Source organism: Ammospiza nelsoni, chromosome 9 (assembly GCF_027579445.1).
Source record: "Ammospiza nelsoni isolate bAmmNel1 chromosome 9, bAmmNel1.pri, whole genome shotgun sequence".
In the NCBI taxonomy this organism is placed as follows: Eukaryota; Metazoa; Chordata; class Aves; order Passeriformes; family Passerellidae; genus Ammospiza; species Ammospiza nelsoni.
In genome coordinates, this window is record NC_080641.1 from 9,980,556 (window position 1) to 9,994,780 (window position 14,225).

The 14,225-nt window shown below is 42.2% G+C and overlaps 1 protein-coding gene and 1 non-coding gene across 6 annotated transcripts in view; both read left to right on the forward strand.

The window, feature by feature from the left end:
- The window catches only part of COP1 (COP1 E3 ubiquitin ligase), a 124,754-nt gene that overhangs the window by 98,446 nt on the left and 12,083 nt on the right, over window positions 1–14,225 (forward strand). The gene's annotated exons all lie outside the window — the stretch shown is intronic.
- LOC132077287 (small Cajal body-specific RNA 3) lies at window positions 9,297–9,432 on the forward strand. The gene has a single exon (XR_009419042.1). It is a non-coding gene; the product is annotated as a small Cajal body-specific RNA 3 (non-coding RNA).

Consider the following 14,225-nt stretch of genomic DNA (forward strand, 5'->3'; position numbering starts at 1 on the left):
CCATGTATGTGTTTTCTCACTTCATCACTCCTCAAAAGTAATTTAAATTTATGGAGGTCTCAAAACAGTCATCTAACCATGGGTTAGCAGCTCTGGAACTCCAGGCTTCAGGTTGGCTTTGGGCATTGCCCTGTGGTAAAAGTGTATTCATAATTAGCCTTGCACATCTAAACTTCTCTTTGTTAATCTAAGAGGATGAAATATTCCCTTCAAATAGGTTTTTGGTGCACCTCTTCAGGAAACAAGCTTTTCTTCTGTTTAGTTTTCCTTTTTTCTAAACATCCAGCTTTGTTTCTTAATGATGTCTGGCTTGGATTCTTTAAATAGAAACCTGTAATTGTAGCACTGTAAGTTAGTCACTTAATAGGGCTGCAGTCTTGTTCACTGATGAAAAGTAGCCATCCTTTGTTTCCCAATAGTCTTATAAATGGTACACAGTGTACACAGGAGCTAGTCTGGGGCTCTTATAATTTACAATCAGCAAATTGGCTCCCTTCACAGGAATTAATTTAGCCAATACAAATTATTTCAGGAAATGATTCATTGCCACTTTAAAGCGCTAATTAATTTGGGTGACTTATGAACATAAAATTGAAACCTCCTTTGTCATTCCCAAGTAACTGAATGGTAATTCAGTGTCATTCTTAAGTAACTTGTGTCAGCTGTAACTATACCTCTTGTAGCTTGAAGCACAAATTCCAGCAGGATTTTGGGGGTAAAACAAGCACCTGAAACTTCATTGTCTCTCTTTGCTGCTGAAATTTTAAAATCTTCAAATTGGTGAGAATTTTTACTACCAGCTTCAACTCAGTGGTGTTTTATTTTCACAGCATCCTCAACTTACCTGTTCAGATGTCAGGAAATACCTAGGTAGAATCCAAAAGCTTAGGAGGTCAATTCCTGCCTGGAGTGATGAGACCCCAGCTGTGCCACAGGTCACAGCATGAGTAGTTCCAGCTGTGGTATTTTCTGGAAGGGCATCTGCTGGTTTCTGACTCCTCCTTTCTTTCCTAGACCAAGACTGGCCAAGAGCATTTGTGTGCAGCATCTCCCAAGCTAGAATCCTTGCAGGTTCCCCTCCAGTGCAGTCCCACACCACTTCTTCATGCTGGAAACACAGAGGTGTTCATCTTCATTCTTGTGCTTGCAATGCACAGCAGTTTATGGAAGGCTGAGAAGGATCAGCTTCTGAAAAAAGCAAGTGGTGGCTTTGATCAGATTTATTCTGCTGGTTTTTTCTCCCCCACCTGAAAATCTTCAAAGAAAGGTCCGCTGTCTCTCTCCTTGGAAAGCTGTGTAATCCCCATAGCCTGCATGGTGCAGTGCTCACAGCTGTCTGTGTGATGGCTTCCCACTCCTCTTGACATGCCCTCTGCTCTCTTTGGTCATTGGCAATGCTTTAAACACAGCTTTCTTTGACTTTTATTTTGTTCTTTCCTTAGGTATAAACGTATTTGATTTCTCTTCCATCCTACCTTTTTCATGTCTACTGCTCCTTTACTCATTTGAAAATCTAAAATTTTCTTTAAAAACAAATGAGACCTAGAACATCAGCGGATGTCATGCTTGGTTTTTTCCTCCCCTCAGATTTTAGCATATTAGTTATGTGTACTAACACACACTGTTTATATTGCTTTATGTGCTGCTTGAAAACTATTTTCTTATGCAGAATAATTTCTACTTGCAGATAAAAGATGTCACAAGCTATCCATGATCCATTGCTCTGAACATTCTCATATCCTTTCATATCCGTATCTCTTCAAATACTCTGGTTTGGGCTCTATTTATTCTGTGGCTAAGGAGAATTATTTTAAAAATACTCAGGTGACTGACAATATCTTATTCCCTGTCAAAAACCTGTGTGTGTCACAGACTTGTGTACAAGTGTGGAGAAATTTGGGGGGGGGGGGGGGGGGGGGAAGAATGTTATATTATTAACAGTTCATGCACTGTATTGACATCTCAGTCTGTTGACACTCCAGTCCATGTGAAACACCATCTTGATAATGTGATTATACAAATGACCAGCTTCATGAGGAAATGTTTAATTTTGAGTGTTCTGTAGAAGAAGAAAAATACTGGTAAATGTTCTTTCTTTCCTGTCTTCTCCCTGGTTGCAGGATACCCTCTGAGCTTCCTCCTAGTGAGGACATGATCACAGTGAAGGGAGTCAGGAGATTCCCTGAAAACCCAGCCTCTGTCCCCTGTGCTCCTCCTGCCTAGTGTGTTTGGGGCAGTGTCTTGCACCATTTCTGTTGCTGTTTAGGCTCAATGTGGCACACAGCAGGTGCCTGGTGTGTCAGGAGCTGTGCTAACTCTTCCTTTCCTGGATGCAGAGCAGCTGCCACTGCTGAGGACCCAGGGCTGAGTCTGGCACTTCTGCTCATCTCTCAAGTTCAGGTCCCCTGTGGTACTGCAGCACTCTGATATCATTGTGGCTTCTATTTTAAGAATAGCTTCTTCAAGAAATGTAGGTGGCTCAGGTTTTTCTTCTTTGTTGGTTTTAGCTTTACATTTGCAAACTCAGTTTCTCTCCTTCTGCAAGGTGAGGCTTTTTTTTTTCCTTGCATAATCAAAGAAAATTGCCACAGGGTCAACGTTGTCTTGAATTGAAGGCAGATGAAAGTCTATATTTCCTGAATGGAGACAGTATTTACTCTTTCAGACTTTTACAGATGATATTTGCTTACCAGTGCATCTCTTCTAATGCCAAGAGGAGTAGAGCATGTGCTGTAGATAGATCTGAGGTCTTTCTTATTGGAGTCATCTTTCCTAGACTGAGTGAATGACACAGTGGCCAACATCACTGAGTGCTGCTGACATTACCATTCCAGTAGCTGATCCCAATGGTACAGCTGTAGAGATAATGGATTGCAGATCATTGCTGGTGCAAATAGAGGTGTGAGCAGGCTCTTGCTGTTTCCTAAGCTTTGAAAAAAATGAGAGCATCCCAGTGCAATTGCAAATCATATTTGTGTGTTACACATGGTGAGCTGGGGATGCAAAGAAATCTCTCTGTAGCTGTTGTTAAACATGTAAGTGAATGTTTTTCTCCTATGGGCACTTGACTGCTTTAGTAACTATCAGTTCTTTATTCAAGTATGAGTTTTATAACAGATGAACTGAAGTCAGGAGTTCACATGGAACCTAGACTTCATTCCAACTCCATCCTCAGCTTGCTACTGAACCATATGTTGCAAGGTACAGCAGTATGTATCATGTGGCACTTACATAAGCTATGTCCCAAACAGCACATCTTCAAAGAAAATTATTTGTCTTACTTATACTGGGGTGGAGAGAAAAAAAAGTGCAGGTTCATATTCAGGAAGCACTTACTTTTAGAATTAAATTACTGGACAGCTGCATTCCCTTTCCAACCAGTCTCAACAGTTGGGCCCCTGATATGTACTCCATTGGGCTCTAAAGCCACTGATTAAATAACTGATTAGGCTGTTGTTTGGGGGGGGTTTCAAATGATGCCTGGAAGGATATTTATCATGAAGTGTACACTTGTCTCTTAGCATGCCTTATCTTAGCATTGTGCCTTTGCCTTGGGGCATTTCAGCTGCTGTGGGAATTACAGATGGCAGGTATTCTGTCGCTGCCCTCCTATAGCTCTTAGCCTTTGGGGAGGAAGGCTCATTCCTGGTATTTTTTGGGGGGACTTATAATCACAGAATCATGGAGTAGTTTGGGTTGGAATGCACATTTAAAGACCATCTAGTCCAACCTCCTGCAGTAAACCTGGACCCCTTTGCTGAGAGTCCCATCCAACCAGGCCTTGAACACTCCCAGGGATGGAGCTTCCACCACATCTCTGGACACCCTCATTATAAAAAAAACTTCATTACATCTGTTCTAAACTGACCTTCTTTCAATTTAAAACCATTTGCCCTTGTCCTGTTGCAACAGACCCTACAAAAAGGTTTGTCCCCATCTTTCTTATAGGCTCCTTTTGAATACTGGAAGGCTGCAAGAAAGTCTTCCTGGAGCCTTCTCTTCTCCAGGCTGAAAACCCCCACCTGTCCTCACAGGAGTAGTGTTCCACCCTGTAATCAGCTCAGTGGCCTCCTCTGGACCCACTGTATCTAATGTATATTCTGTGTAGTGTCCTGGAGCAGAGCCCCCTGCAAGCAGTAGGTCACAGCAGGATCCTGGCAAGTTCTGTAGGTACTGAGCCAATATTGCCTGATGTCAAGCTCTCACTAAAGCTGGTTTCCTCTGAGTCAGAGCATCTCCTGCATGAGCAGCCTTTGCTTTACTTTGCACTGCTAGGTTCATGCTGGCTGTTTCTGTGTGAAGTGCCATCTGCTGAAGTCCCTGGTTGGCACAAAGTGCCAGTGAGATGAGGTCTGAGTGCTGGGAGCTGGTATCAGTCAGGCAGTATTTGGTGTGCTGCAGAGCAGATGAAGGGGAGCATTAAAGGCAGGAGCTGCAGGAGTAGTAGAGCTGTGTGTCCCAGCACTTACTGCTAAAGCAGGACTTTGGTTTCAGAGCAGCCAGAGCAAAGCAAGAATGAGGTAGGTTTTGCACTGAGCTGACCACTGCCTTTGAAGCCAGCTTCTGTGCAGATGCAGAATTGCCCCACAAGGGTGGTGGTCTGCTGTCAGTGCTGTTGGAATTTGGTTTATAACCTCATTCCCTCTAACAAGTGACAGTGCTTCAATTAAAGTCAAACCAACTTTGCAATAGTGTGTTTTTCTTTTTCCTTTTCCCCATTCTTCAGTGCTAATATCTATGGCAAGTGCTGCCAGGCCACCACCATTCAGCAGTTACAATTCATGAGCTGCATCAACCTTTTGCTCTAGCACTCCTAATTAAGCAATTTTAATGACAGAATTTAATGTTTTACACAGTCTAAATGAAGTGGAAAAAATATGAGCGGATTTTTTTCCTTTCCAGCACAAGATTTTGATCAGATAATTTAACCTCTGGGTGAATTGGAAGTAGGAGCATTTATGCATAGGTGGTTTTCTCTGCAAAAGCTTTACTTTGTGTATATCTGTGCATTAATAGAGTTACTGCTTGGCTTTGGGTATCCATTCTGAAGTTTTTTGTGTGCCCTCTGCCCTTCTGTTGAGAGTAACAAAATCCCAAGGCCTTTTGATATCCACTAATTTGTGACCAGCTTAGTGCCAACTGTGTTGCATGTTAGTAAAGAGAGAATAAAGGCTTGCAAAAAACAACTACTCAGAGGGGTTTTCTAGCAGCCACATGGGTTTGTATCCTTTAAACATGTTTAAATTTCTTTTGGTGGTGTTCTGCTCTAATTCTAGATGAGCTAGGTATGTGCATGGAGTGAAAATGGTCCCTCCTTTGGAGGCAATCTTATGTCTGAATTGAAACTACCTGATATGTGATTAGGAGACATAATTATTTTATATAGGTTACACACAGAGTTATAATAATCAGTCTTTTCTAAGGAAGAGAAAGCCAGTATGACAGGAAAGTTATGTTTAGTAATGTAATGAGTGCCTTTTTTGACAGAAATGGCACTGTTAAATTTGGGGTTGTGCAGCTGATGGGCGTTCACCCTCGCACGAGGTGTTTTGAATTCTGTGAGGCAAGTGCTGCTTTAAATAATTGTCTCTTATGGCATTGTATGTCATAATCACTTCCAAAATGCTTAGCTAGTTCCTAAAGCTGGAGAGAAGTGAGCTGTTTGGTACAGTACTGGATTTTTTAGTTTTACTTTAGTATATCTGAAGTGAATATTAAGTTAAGCAGAGAGGTGTAGCTGGGGCAGATGAGGCAGAGCATTGTTCCCCAAGTATTTATAATAATGAGATACTGGAGAGAATATAGGTAATATTACATATACTGGGAAGAAAGTTTGGTTCTGATCTATTAAATAAATAAAGTTCCTTTTACCTGTAATCTGCAGATAGCACATAAATAAACTGCAGTGGGAGCAGGAGAAGCTGTGTCCCTCCTCATGACCCATGCTGGCAGAGGCTCAGCATCACCAGCCAAGAATCCTCATGTTAATCAGGCACACATGATTCTTTCTCCTAGTTTCTAAGTTGATCAATTGAGACCTTGCTGCCTTTTTTTCCTTCCAGGAAAGACCTACAAAGCAGATTGCTCTAGCCAAGTTTCTCTAAAGACTTAAGTAACAGCAAGCTGCTCTGGTCTGGAGAGTGTGTGCTTGGGGGAGATCTTGATTTGTTTAGAGTGACATATCCTTCATTAAAATAGGTTAATAGTTCTTCTCTGTATGTCTTGCTTCACAACTTGCACATTAGCTCCAGCATTTGAAAAGATAAATTTGGGCCAGCAAAAAGGAGAGAAAATTAGTGAAAATGAAATACAAATATCCTTATTTACTACAAAAGGATGCCGTTGGCTTTCTGTTTTTCCCAGGCTCATTCTTTGCTTGACAATGCAACATAAGAAATTTAAATTGTTGGGAAATGCATAAAAAAGATATGGTTGTGGGGAAATTGGAAGTAGAACAGGATTTAGCAACTTTTCTTCTGCTGTTATAACAGGCAGCAGCCAGCATTGGGAGCTTGGACGTTTTCTTTGTTTCAAAACATAAGAATAATATACATATTTCGCTTTCCAAAAGTAAACAAAGGCTCAGAGGTTTAAGAAAAATACTGCTTTGGAGATTGCTTTCAGATAAATGTTTCTGAATGTACTGTTACAGGTGAAGGGATGCAATTTGGCCGCATCTTTCCCAGCATATCCTGAATGTGAACTCAGTCCCTTTCTGTGCCTCCTGGCCACCTCTGCTGCCACCTCTCCTCTTCCTCTCATAATTCCCTTTGGTTTTCCCTAAACAGCAGAGATGTCTGAGCATGGCAGCAGGAACAAGGACAGTCTCCTCTTCAGCCCGCCAGTAAATTTTTGGATTTTGCTATTCATTGTGAACCTGTGAATTATCCATTCTGGAGTGAGATGGGGAGTTAAGAGAACTTTTATCATATAGGTTTTTTAAGTTTCTGCTGTTTTTCTTTGCAAACAGATTGGAAGTTTATAATATACTTTCAGTCTGGCTGAGGCTTCTGTATTGATTTCAGGTAGCACATGAATGTGAAATTTGAGCCCAGCTCATCACATATCAAAGTTAATGAAGTAATGAATGTGACACCAAATGCCAGTGTCTCTGTCTCCTTATCCCCACAAACACATACTGTGTATGTGCTGTTTGTGTGGCTTTATTTTAGAGGCCATTTCATGATACAGTCCTGTATCTCTTCTTGGGTGGTTTAGGTAGGGCAGGACATGATCATGAGCTCTTTGTGGGAGCTTTTCTCCTGATGTTCATAGCTCTGCATGCAAGTTTGCTGTGATAAGAAAGAGGTTGTGGAATCCTGACAGAGAACAGTCATTTTTATTTTCTTATGTCCCCTGTATGTTGTCCTCTATTTCTCCCCATCTCTGCTCTGGAACATTTTAAGCATCATCAGGCTCAGAGAAAAGCAGAGTACATACCACGTGCTTCAGCTCTGTGGTGCCTGTTGAGGAATGAGTCAACAGCAGCAACTCTTCAGAAACAAAATCTAAAATCAAGGGAGGATGAAGCAGATTAGCTAAAAAAAAAAAAGAAATCAAATGCCAGAAGTGTTTGTCTTCCCTCACGCTTTGTCAGCAAAGGTGGGGTTTGTATTCTAATGTTTACGTAGCTGAAGGGTACAGAAGTGCTGTAGTGCAACACAAGGGATTTTGTTCACCCCTGTAATCCCAGTAGGTAATTCTTTATATACTTGAGTCTTTTTCAACTTCCTTTTTTCTATATTAGTCATTGGTAGCTTAATGGATTTCGTGATTGTTGAGCTCTTCTTTTTGATGCAGTATTGTTAGTCTTAGCATGCATTCAGAGTGACAGGGAGCATTAAAAATAGTCATTTCCATTTCAGATATCTAGAGATATTTTTTTTATAGCCACTGTGTGAAAATAACTTGAACACTAGCAGAATTATCTATTGTGAGAGAGATGATTTTACTTGTGAATTGGGTTTAAAGATAAAATCTGCCTACTTCCCAAGTCATGGATTTCCTATTCATAGCTCTGTTAAATTTAATCGGGAGCAAGACTTAATCCAGAACAAAGATGATTGAATTGCTCTTAAACAGTGATGTAGAACATTACCCAGATCTCACTTCAGCCTCACAGTGCTGAGAAATCACAAGCATGAGAGAGTTGCTTGTTGAGTACATTATACAAAGAGAGATGCTTTTACTCATTTGCTGGCTCATTAGAAAGTGAAATGCTTTCTGGCTTTTGGAATAAAGTTGTTAGGTGGTGTAGTACAGAATGGGTTAAATCTGTTTTGATTATTAGCTAGAAATTACTTTGATATGCTGTAAAAAGGCTTACTCGATTTGCAAAAGCCTCTGTTGGCTTTAAGTTCTGCCATAAACTGAGCTGCTCCTGAGTTTGTGCAGGATGGATTGATGGATGAAGTCCCTTAATGCAGCTTTGATTCCTCTTTGAGAACCCAGGGGAGGACAAGCTCCAGCACTGGGCAGCAGAGCCACAGTGTGATCCACTGCTCCCCTTTGCTGCTAGCCCCAACAAAAACATGCTTTCAAAAATTACAGTCTGTTTTTAACCTCTTGTATTCTGCCAGGAAGTGTGTACACCTGTAAGATCATCCTAAATCTCCAGTTACAGCCTGGAATGGAGTTATGATATCAACTGGATTTTGCTCTTTGAGGCCAAGGAGAGACCATGGGGGGGAAGCAGTTAAAGGATTTCCAGGCTGGGACATGGAAACTCAACAGCCCCTGTGTTCCTTTTAGGGCTCTTACCTGAGCACAGACTTATACCAGTAAAGTTTGGGAGCTGGCATTGCTTATTTCAGATGCATATACCTCATTTAAAATAATTTTTAAGAAAAGAGGATGGGTCAAGGAGTGGTGAAGCAGCATCTTGCTGTAGGTACTCTTGCAGGCAGCACACTGGCAAGCTGTTCCTGGAGTTTAGGAGTGTATTCAAGGCCAAGAAATTTAGGGAATTATTAATGGCACTGCAGCTCCAGGCTGTGCTGTTGGCTGGCAGTCACTGAGTGAGTAGGAAAGGCACTGTCAGTGCCACATTTAAGGCTTTGGGGCCTGTGAGTGTGCCCCATGCAGCATCTCTTTCTTCTGGTTAGAATAATTTTGACCTTCTGAGTTAAACTTTTCCACTTAATGATATTTTCCTATTATGTGAATCCTCTCTTCTTTGGCTTATTAGCATGCCTTACATCATGTTTCATTTAGGATTTGATATGGTCAGGAGCCCAGGATAAAAGACAGTGTATAACAGGCTGGTGTAATCATGACATTTGCTAGGACTGGAAGCTGCTGGGACCAGTTGGGACTGGTCATGGGCAAAATAAACATTTTTTTGTCCACTGTTGCAGTCTTCCTAGAGCAAAATGGAGGTCTCTGTCTGCTTTAGGACAGCCAGCTAAATCAGATCGTTCCCCTCCTTACACATATGTTATCCTGCAATGGGAGAGCTCCTGCAGCATCCTCAGCTGCCATGTCCCACCACGTGGGGACAGCCCTTGGGCAGGATTTTGTTTGCAGCATCCACAGCTAAGGATAATTGCCAAGTGTTAATCCAGCTCAGTAGCTTAGAGTAAGACTGTAATCATAGTTATTGGGTTTTGTATTAAAATGCTCTTTTAAAAAAGTTCTTGTTAGGTTTAGCAAACTGGCTGTAAAGGTGATTGCATTCTGGTTGGAGGGATGTGCTTGAGTGGAGCAGGCTGCATGTCCTGAGATTTCCCTCCCCTCTCCATTCTTGCTGCTTCAAGAAACAGTCATTTGCTTTAAAGTCAGGTTTGCAGCTTTGATTGAAAATGACTCTGCAAAACCCCATCAGAACTGTGCATGCCACAGAGTCGCTTAAAAATAAAAATTCTAAAAGGCACCTTGAAATGTATGAACTCCCTGGGATGCCAAGGGCCATCACCTGTGGTTTGCTAGTGTCCCCAGGTAGGACCTAGTAAATCTTTGTCTGCCCAAAAAGCCCAGAAAAAAAGGAAAGAAAGGATGGAATTGTGCTGTTTGAGGTTTGGGAATGATTATTAAGTGCTGGCCCTCTGCCTGACAGCTGTCATGGGTTTGCAGAAGTGAGACAGATCTGGGAGAGGCAGCTGCAATTGTATAGCTGGGAAGTTGGGCTTTTAATTGCTAATTAAAGTTACCATTTGCATTTGGGGCTTTCCTTTTTGAAGGACGACTTCATATTCCACAAGAAACTGCAAGCATTGTGTATTTATAGCACAGCCAAACTGGCAACTGGCTCTTGCTGCTTTGCTGGTACATCTGTATTTCACCTACTGCCTACTTTTGCTTTCCCATCTGTATTTTTTATGACTTCTGTCCTGACAGCCCTTGTTCTCCTAGTCCTTGACTCCCCTCCCGTGCAGACATATGATCCTGTAACGTTTTCCTTTTTGTCTTTATAAACAATAGGCAAGCAGTCTGATAGCACAAGTCCAAAGTCAAGGGAGCTTTGCAGATTCAACTTGACAGCTCCTCTCTGAATTATTTAAAAGCTGTAAACAAAAGAAAGCCCATCTTACAGCTTCAGGTGCCTTCTCTAGTACTGTGGAGAATGCCTGATAGGTGAATTCAGCTAATTTTGCCCGTTTAGATCTATGGGATTTAGTGGAATAGCAAATGCCATTAGAATTCAGGGGCTGCCTCCTGGTATTCCTTTGGGGAGGGTGAGTTGCAGGGAGGTGAATGAGCAAATTGAGGAGAGGGAAAGTTGGAAGGTGAATGAAAGAATAGACAATTTCTGTCTAGTATTGTCTAGAATTGTGTGTTGAGTTTGGATATTTTTTTCCCTTTCACAATCAATGAACTTGTCTTAAGACATCCTGTATTTGCTTCTGACTTTAATCTCAGTCCTTGGAGGGTTTCCTTGTTTGTTCTTTTCACATCCTTAGTTTTCAAATCTAAAATGCTTTTCTACACCTGAATGATCCAGTGATTTCTGACTTCTTGGATACATTTTAGTTGCTGGTTTCCCTCATGCTTCTGGATTCAGGAGTGTTTTAGATGGCTGAGATTAGGGAAGCAGGCAGAAGGCACAATTGAGTCCTCTAGATGATGCAAAGTTCATTATTATCTTTTGAATAGTTCATTCTGCAGAATGAAGCAGGGAATATGCCATGCTTTGCATTTATTGTACTAAAGCTATAAAGCTGTACTCTCATCATTCTTGGTGCTTAAGGCACGGCTGTCTTCTCACTCCCTTCTCCCCTCAGATAAATACAATGGGGAAGCCATCAGGAGTGGGATATTGAAAGCAACTTCATGTGTATCATCTATACTCTGCATGGTTTTGTTTAATGAAGTTCTTCACTTTTTATGTACGTTATTAAAATGCAATTTACTGTATTGTCTTTATCAATACCATACAATTTTGTCATGAAAGCTGGTAGTTTGCATTGTGGCTTTACTTTGAAAACTGACCTGCAAAAATGGCTTTGAAATATCTTCTTTCAGAGATCCCAGCATCTTTCACTGTACAGAGCAAAGATCCCTGTCTTCCAAAGAGCTTTGCAGGCATGACCTGGCCACAGTTCAGGTCAGCTCCCTCTTCCATACAGTTATAATAGATTTACAGAGCCCTCAGTGGCTGTGAGCCAAGCCAGCCCTAAACCCCTTCCTGGCCACAGGTCTGTAGGAGATGGTTCTGCTGGCTGGGGAGGATACCCTGCTCTGCTACCTCAGCCTTACCTGTACTGTGGGAACAGAAGAAAGGAAATGTTTTTAATACAAACTCTATGACTTGAATTCACCCAGGGAGAAGATTTACGTATCACTGAAATTTTGGCTGCTCAAGAGAAAACTTGTGCTTGTGACATGAGATGCATGCTCTCAGAATCTGCCTGCAGGTCTTAGGCTCTGGCCATTTTTCTTCGCCATTCTCAAGTTTATCAACATCCCTTCTTCATTTTCCTGTGTGTCCTGGCTGGTGAAAACTGCACTTAGGGCATTTTGGAGCAATACCTTGAGGGGACAAAGTGTCCTATTTCCCAAGCCTGGGGAGGGCCACGTGCTCTGGTCCAGCTTGCCCAGCCTTGCCTGCACTGCAGGAGGTTTCAGGTACTTTGGGCTGCTCTTGATCCTGTTATAGCATTAGCTGAAGTGGATGGTGGAGGAGAGCAGCAGACTGTGAATTCTATCAAGATTAATGGAAATTTTTGTTTTACCTTAATTAAACTTTCACTCCTCAAATCAAAGTCCTTTTTCCCAAATCAGCATATATTATAAATAGCATTAGTATAGGTATAATTTCATGAAGCTTCTCTGTATGCTAATGTTAATGTTTGTGCCTTGAGTTTTCTCCACAAGAAACCATTTATCATTTCTTTTATCTCACCAGGTCCTGGTGGAGGTCACTTCTATGGCTCATGTGTGTTGCATAGAAAATAAAAGGAAAAAATTTATAAATGTATCTTTTATATAAATAGTGGTTTATGCAGCTACAAGCTAGGCCACCTTGCAGGAATCCTTCTCTTGTCTGTTCTTACCACCAAGCAGCCTGCAGCCCTTGGGTGGAAGCAGCCTCCAGGGATGAGATATTTTTGCTTTCCTGGTATGTTTCTTCCTATTGCTGTAGCCCTGCTTTCCCCACAGATGTGTAATTCCCCACACTCCCTGCCTGCAGCCTCAGCTTGAACGTCTGCTGTTATTCCCTGCCTCAGACAGCACCCTGAGTGCTGACACTTGGAACTGGGACTCGATTCCTGTTGCTATTAAATATACTGTTCTTGGCCTAAAGAGAAATGAAGATTTCCATGGCTGCCAGACTTCTGGCCCATCCACTAACACAATTAGAAAGCTTGCAGATGCAGTGAAACCATCATCCTTCTTTTCCAGCTGGCATAAGCAAAACATTTAGGAGAGTTAATGTGTTTATTGAGCACTCAAGTCCCCCTGCAACATTATTTTGAGACCCACTAATGCAATGGTCAGGATTTAAATGCATGTCCAGAACTTTCCAAGTTGGTTGGTTTAGGATGCTGTTGTATCAGGATTTGGCTTTGGTTTGGTGGTGGGGTCCCACTTAAAAATGGTTGGGTATGTTTAAGGGATGTTATTACAGATAAAGCATAGAAACTAAAAATGGAACAATTCAAGCTGTCCCTTTTTTGATTATCTATGTCATCTCAGACTTGGGAGTGGAGGTGGTTTTCATTAGAATGGGGCAAAAAAGCTACAACCTGCCAGAGATGATATGTACTAGGTGGGTTTGTGTGGCAAGGTTTGGGGTGAAGGGGTGGCTTCTGTGAGAACTTTCCCAAAGTTTCCTCCCTGTCCAACAGAGCCAATGCCAGCCAGCTCCAAGATGGACGCAGTGCTGACCAAAGCTGAGCCCATCAGCAGTGCTGGCAGCACCTCTGGGATAATGTACTTAGGATGAGTTGAGAGGGAAATACTGCACAACTGCAGCAGGGAGAGAGGAGTGAGAATATGTGAGAAACAATTCTGCTGCAGACCCAGAGCTCTGTGAGGAAGGAGGAGGAGAAAGAAGCTGCTCCAGGCACAGGGAAATTCCCTGCTGCCATGGAGGACAGAGAGCAGAGACCAAGAGCTTGGGGACTCTTCCCCTTGAGGAGTGAAGGAATGGCAGAGACAATATGTGATGAGCTGATTGTGGTCCCAGTTCCTTGTCCCTCTCTGTCCCTGAGGGGGAAGTGATAGAAAAAGTCAGGAGTGAAGCTAAGCCTGTGAAGAAGGAAGGGGTGGGGGGAAGGTGTTTTTAAGATTTTATTTCTCATTATTGTACTCTGATTTGATTAGATTTGCCCCAAGTTGAGCCTGTTTTGCCTGTGATGGTAATTGGAGAGTGATCTCTGCCTGTCCCCATCTTGACTCTGAGCCTGTTTGTCTCCTCTGTCCAGCTGAGGGAGGGGAGTGACAGACTGGCTTTGGTGGGCTCCTGGCTTCCAGCCTGGTCACCCCACCATATTAGTGTTGCCCAGACAGCTTGGCTGCCCCAGATTGTTGACAGCCAACCATATAAAATGAACAGTAGCAGAGTAGGTATCCATTATCAGTTTTAAATAAATTGATTTCATGAATTTCTGCCAAAGTGTTTCCCTTTTTCTGACCCAGCCAGCCTGGCTCAGCTTGGTCCCTTCATCATTCCTGACATCACCTGTGATTAACCCATCTTCCTGTATTGATTGCCACCATCTCTGGTTGTGATGCATGAATTATTCTATTCTTTGACTTTTGCCTTGAGGAGATGGTGTCATGTG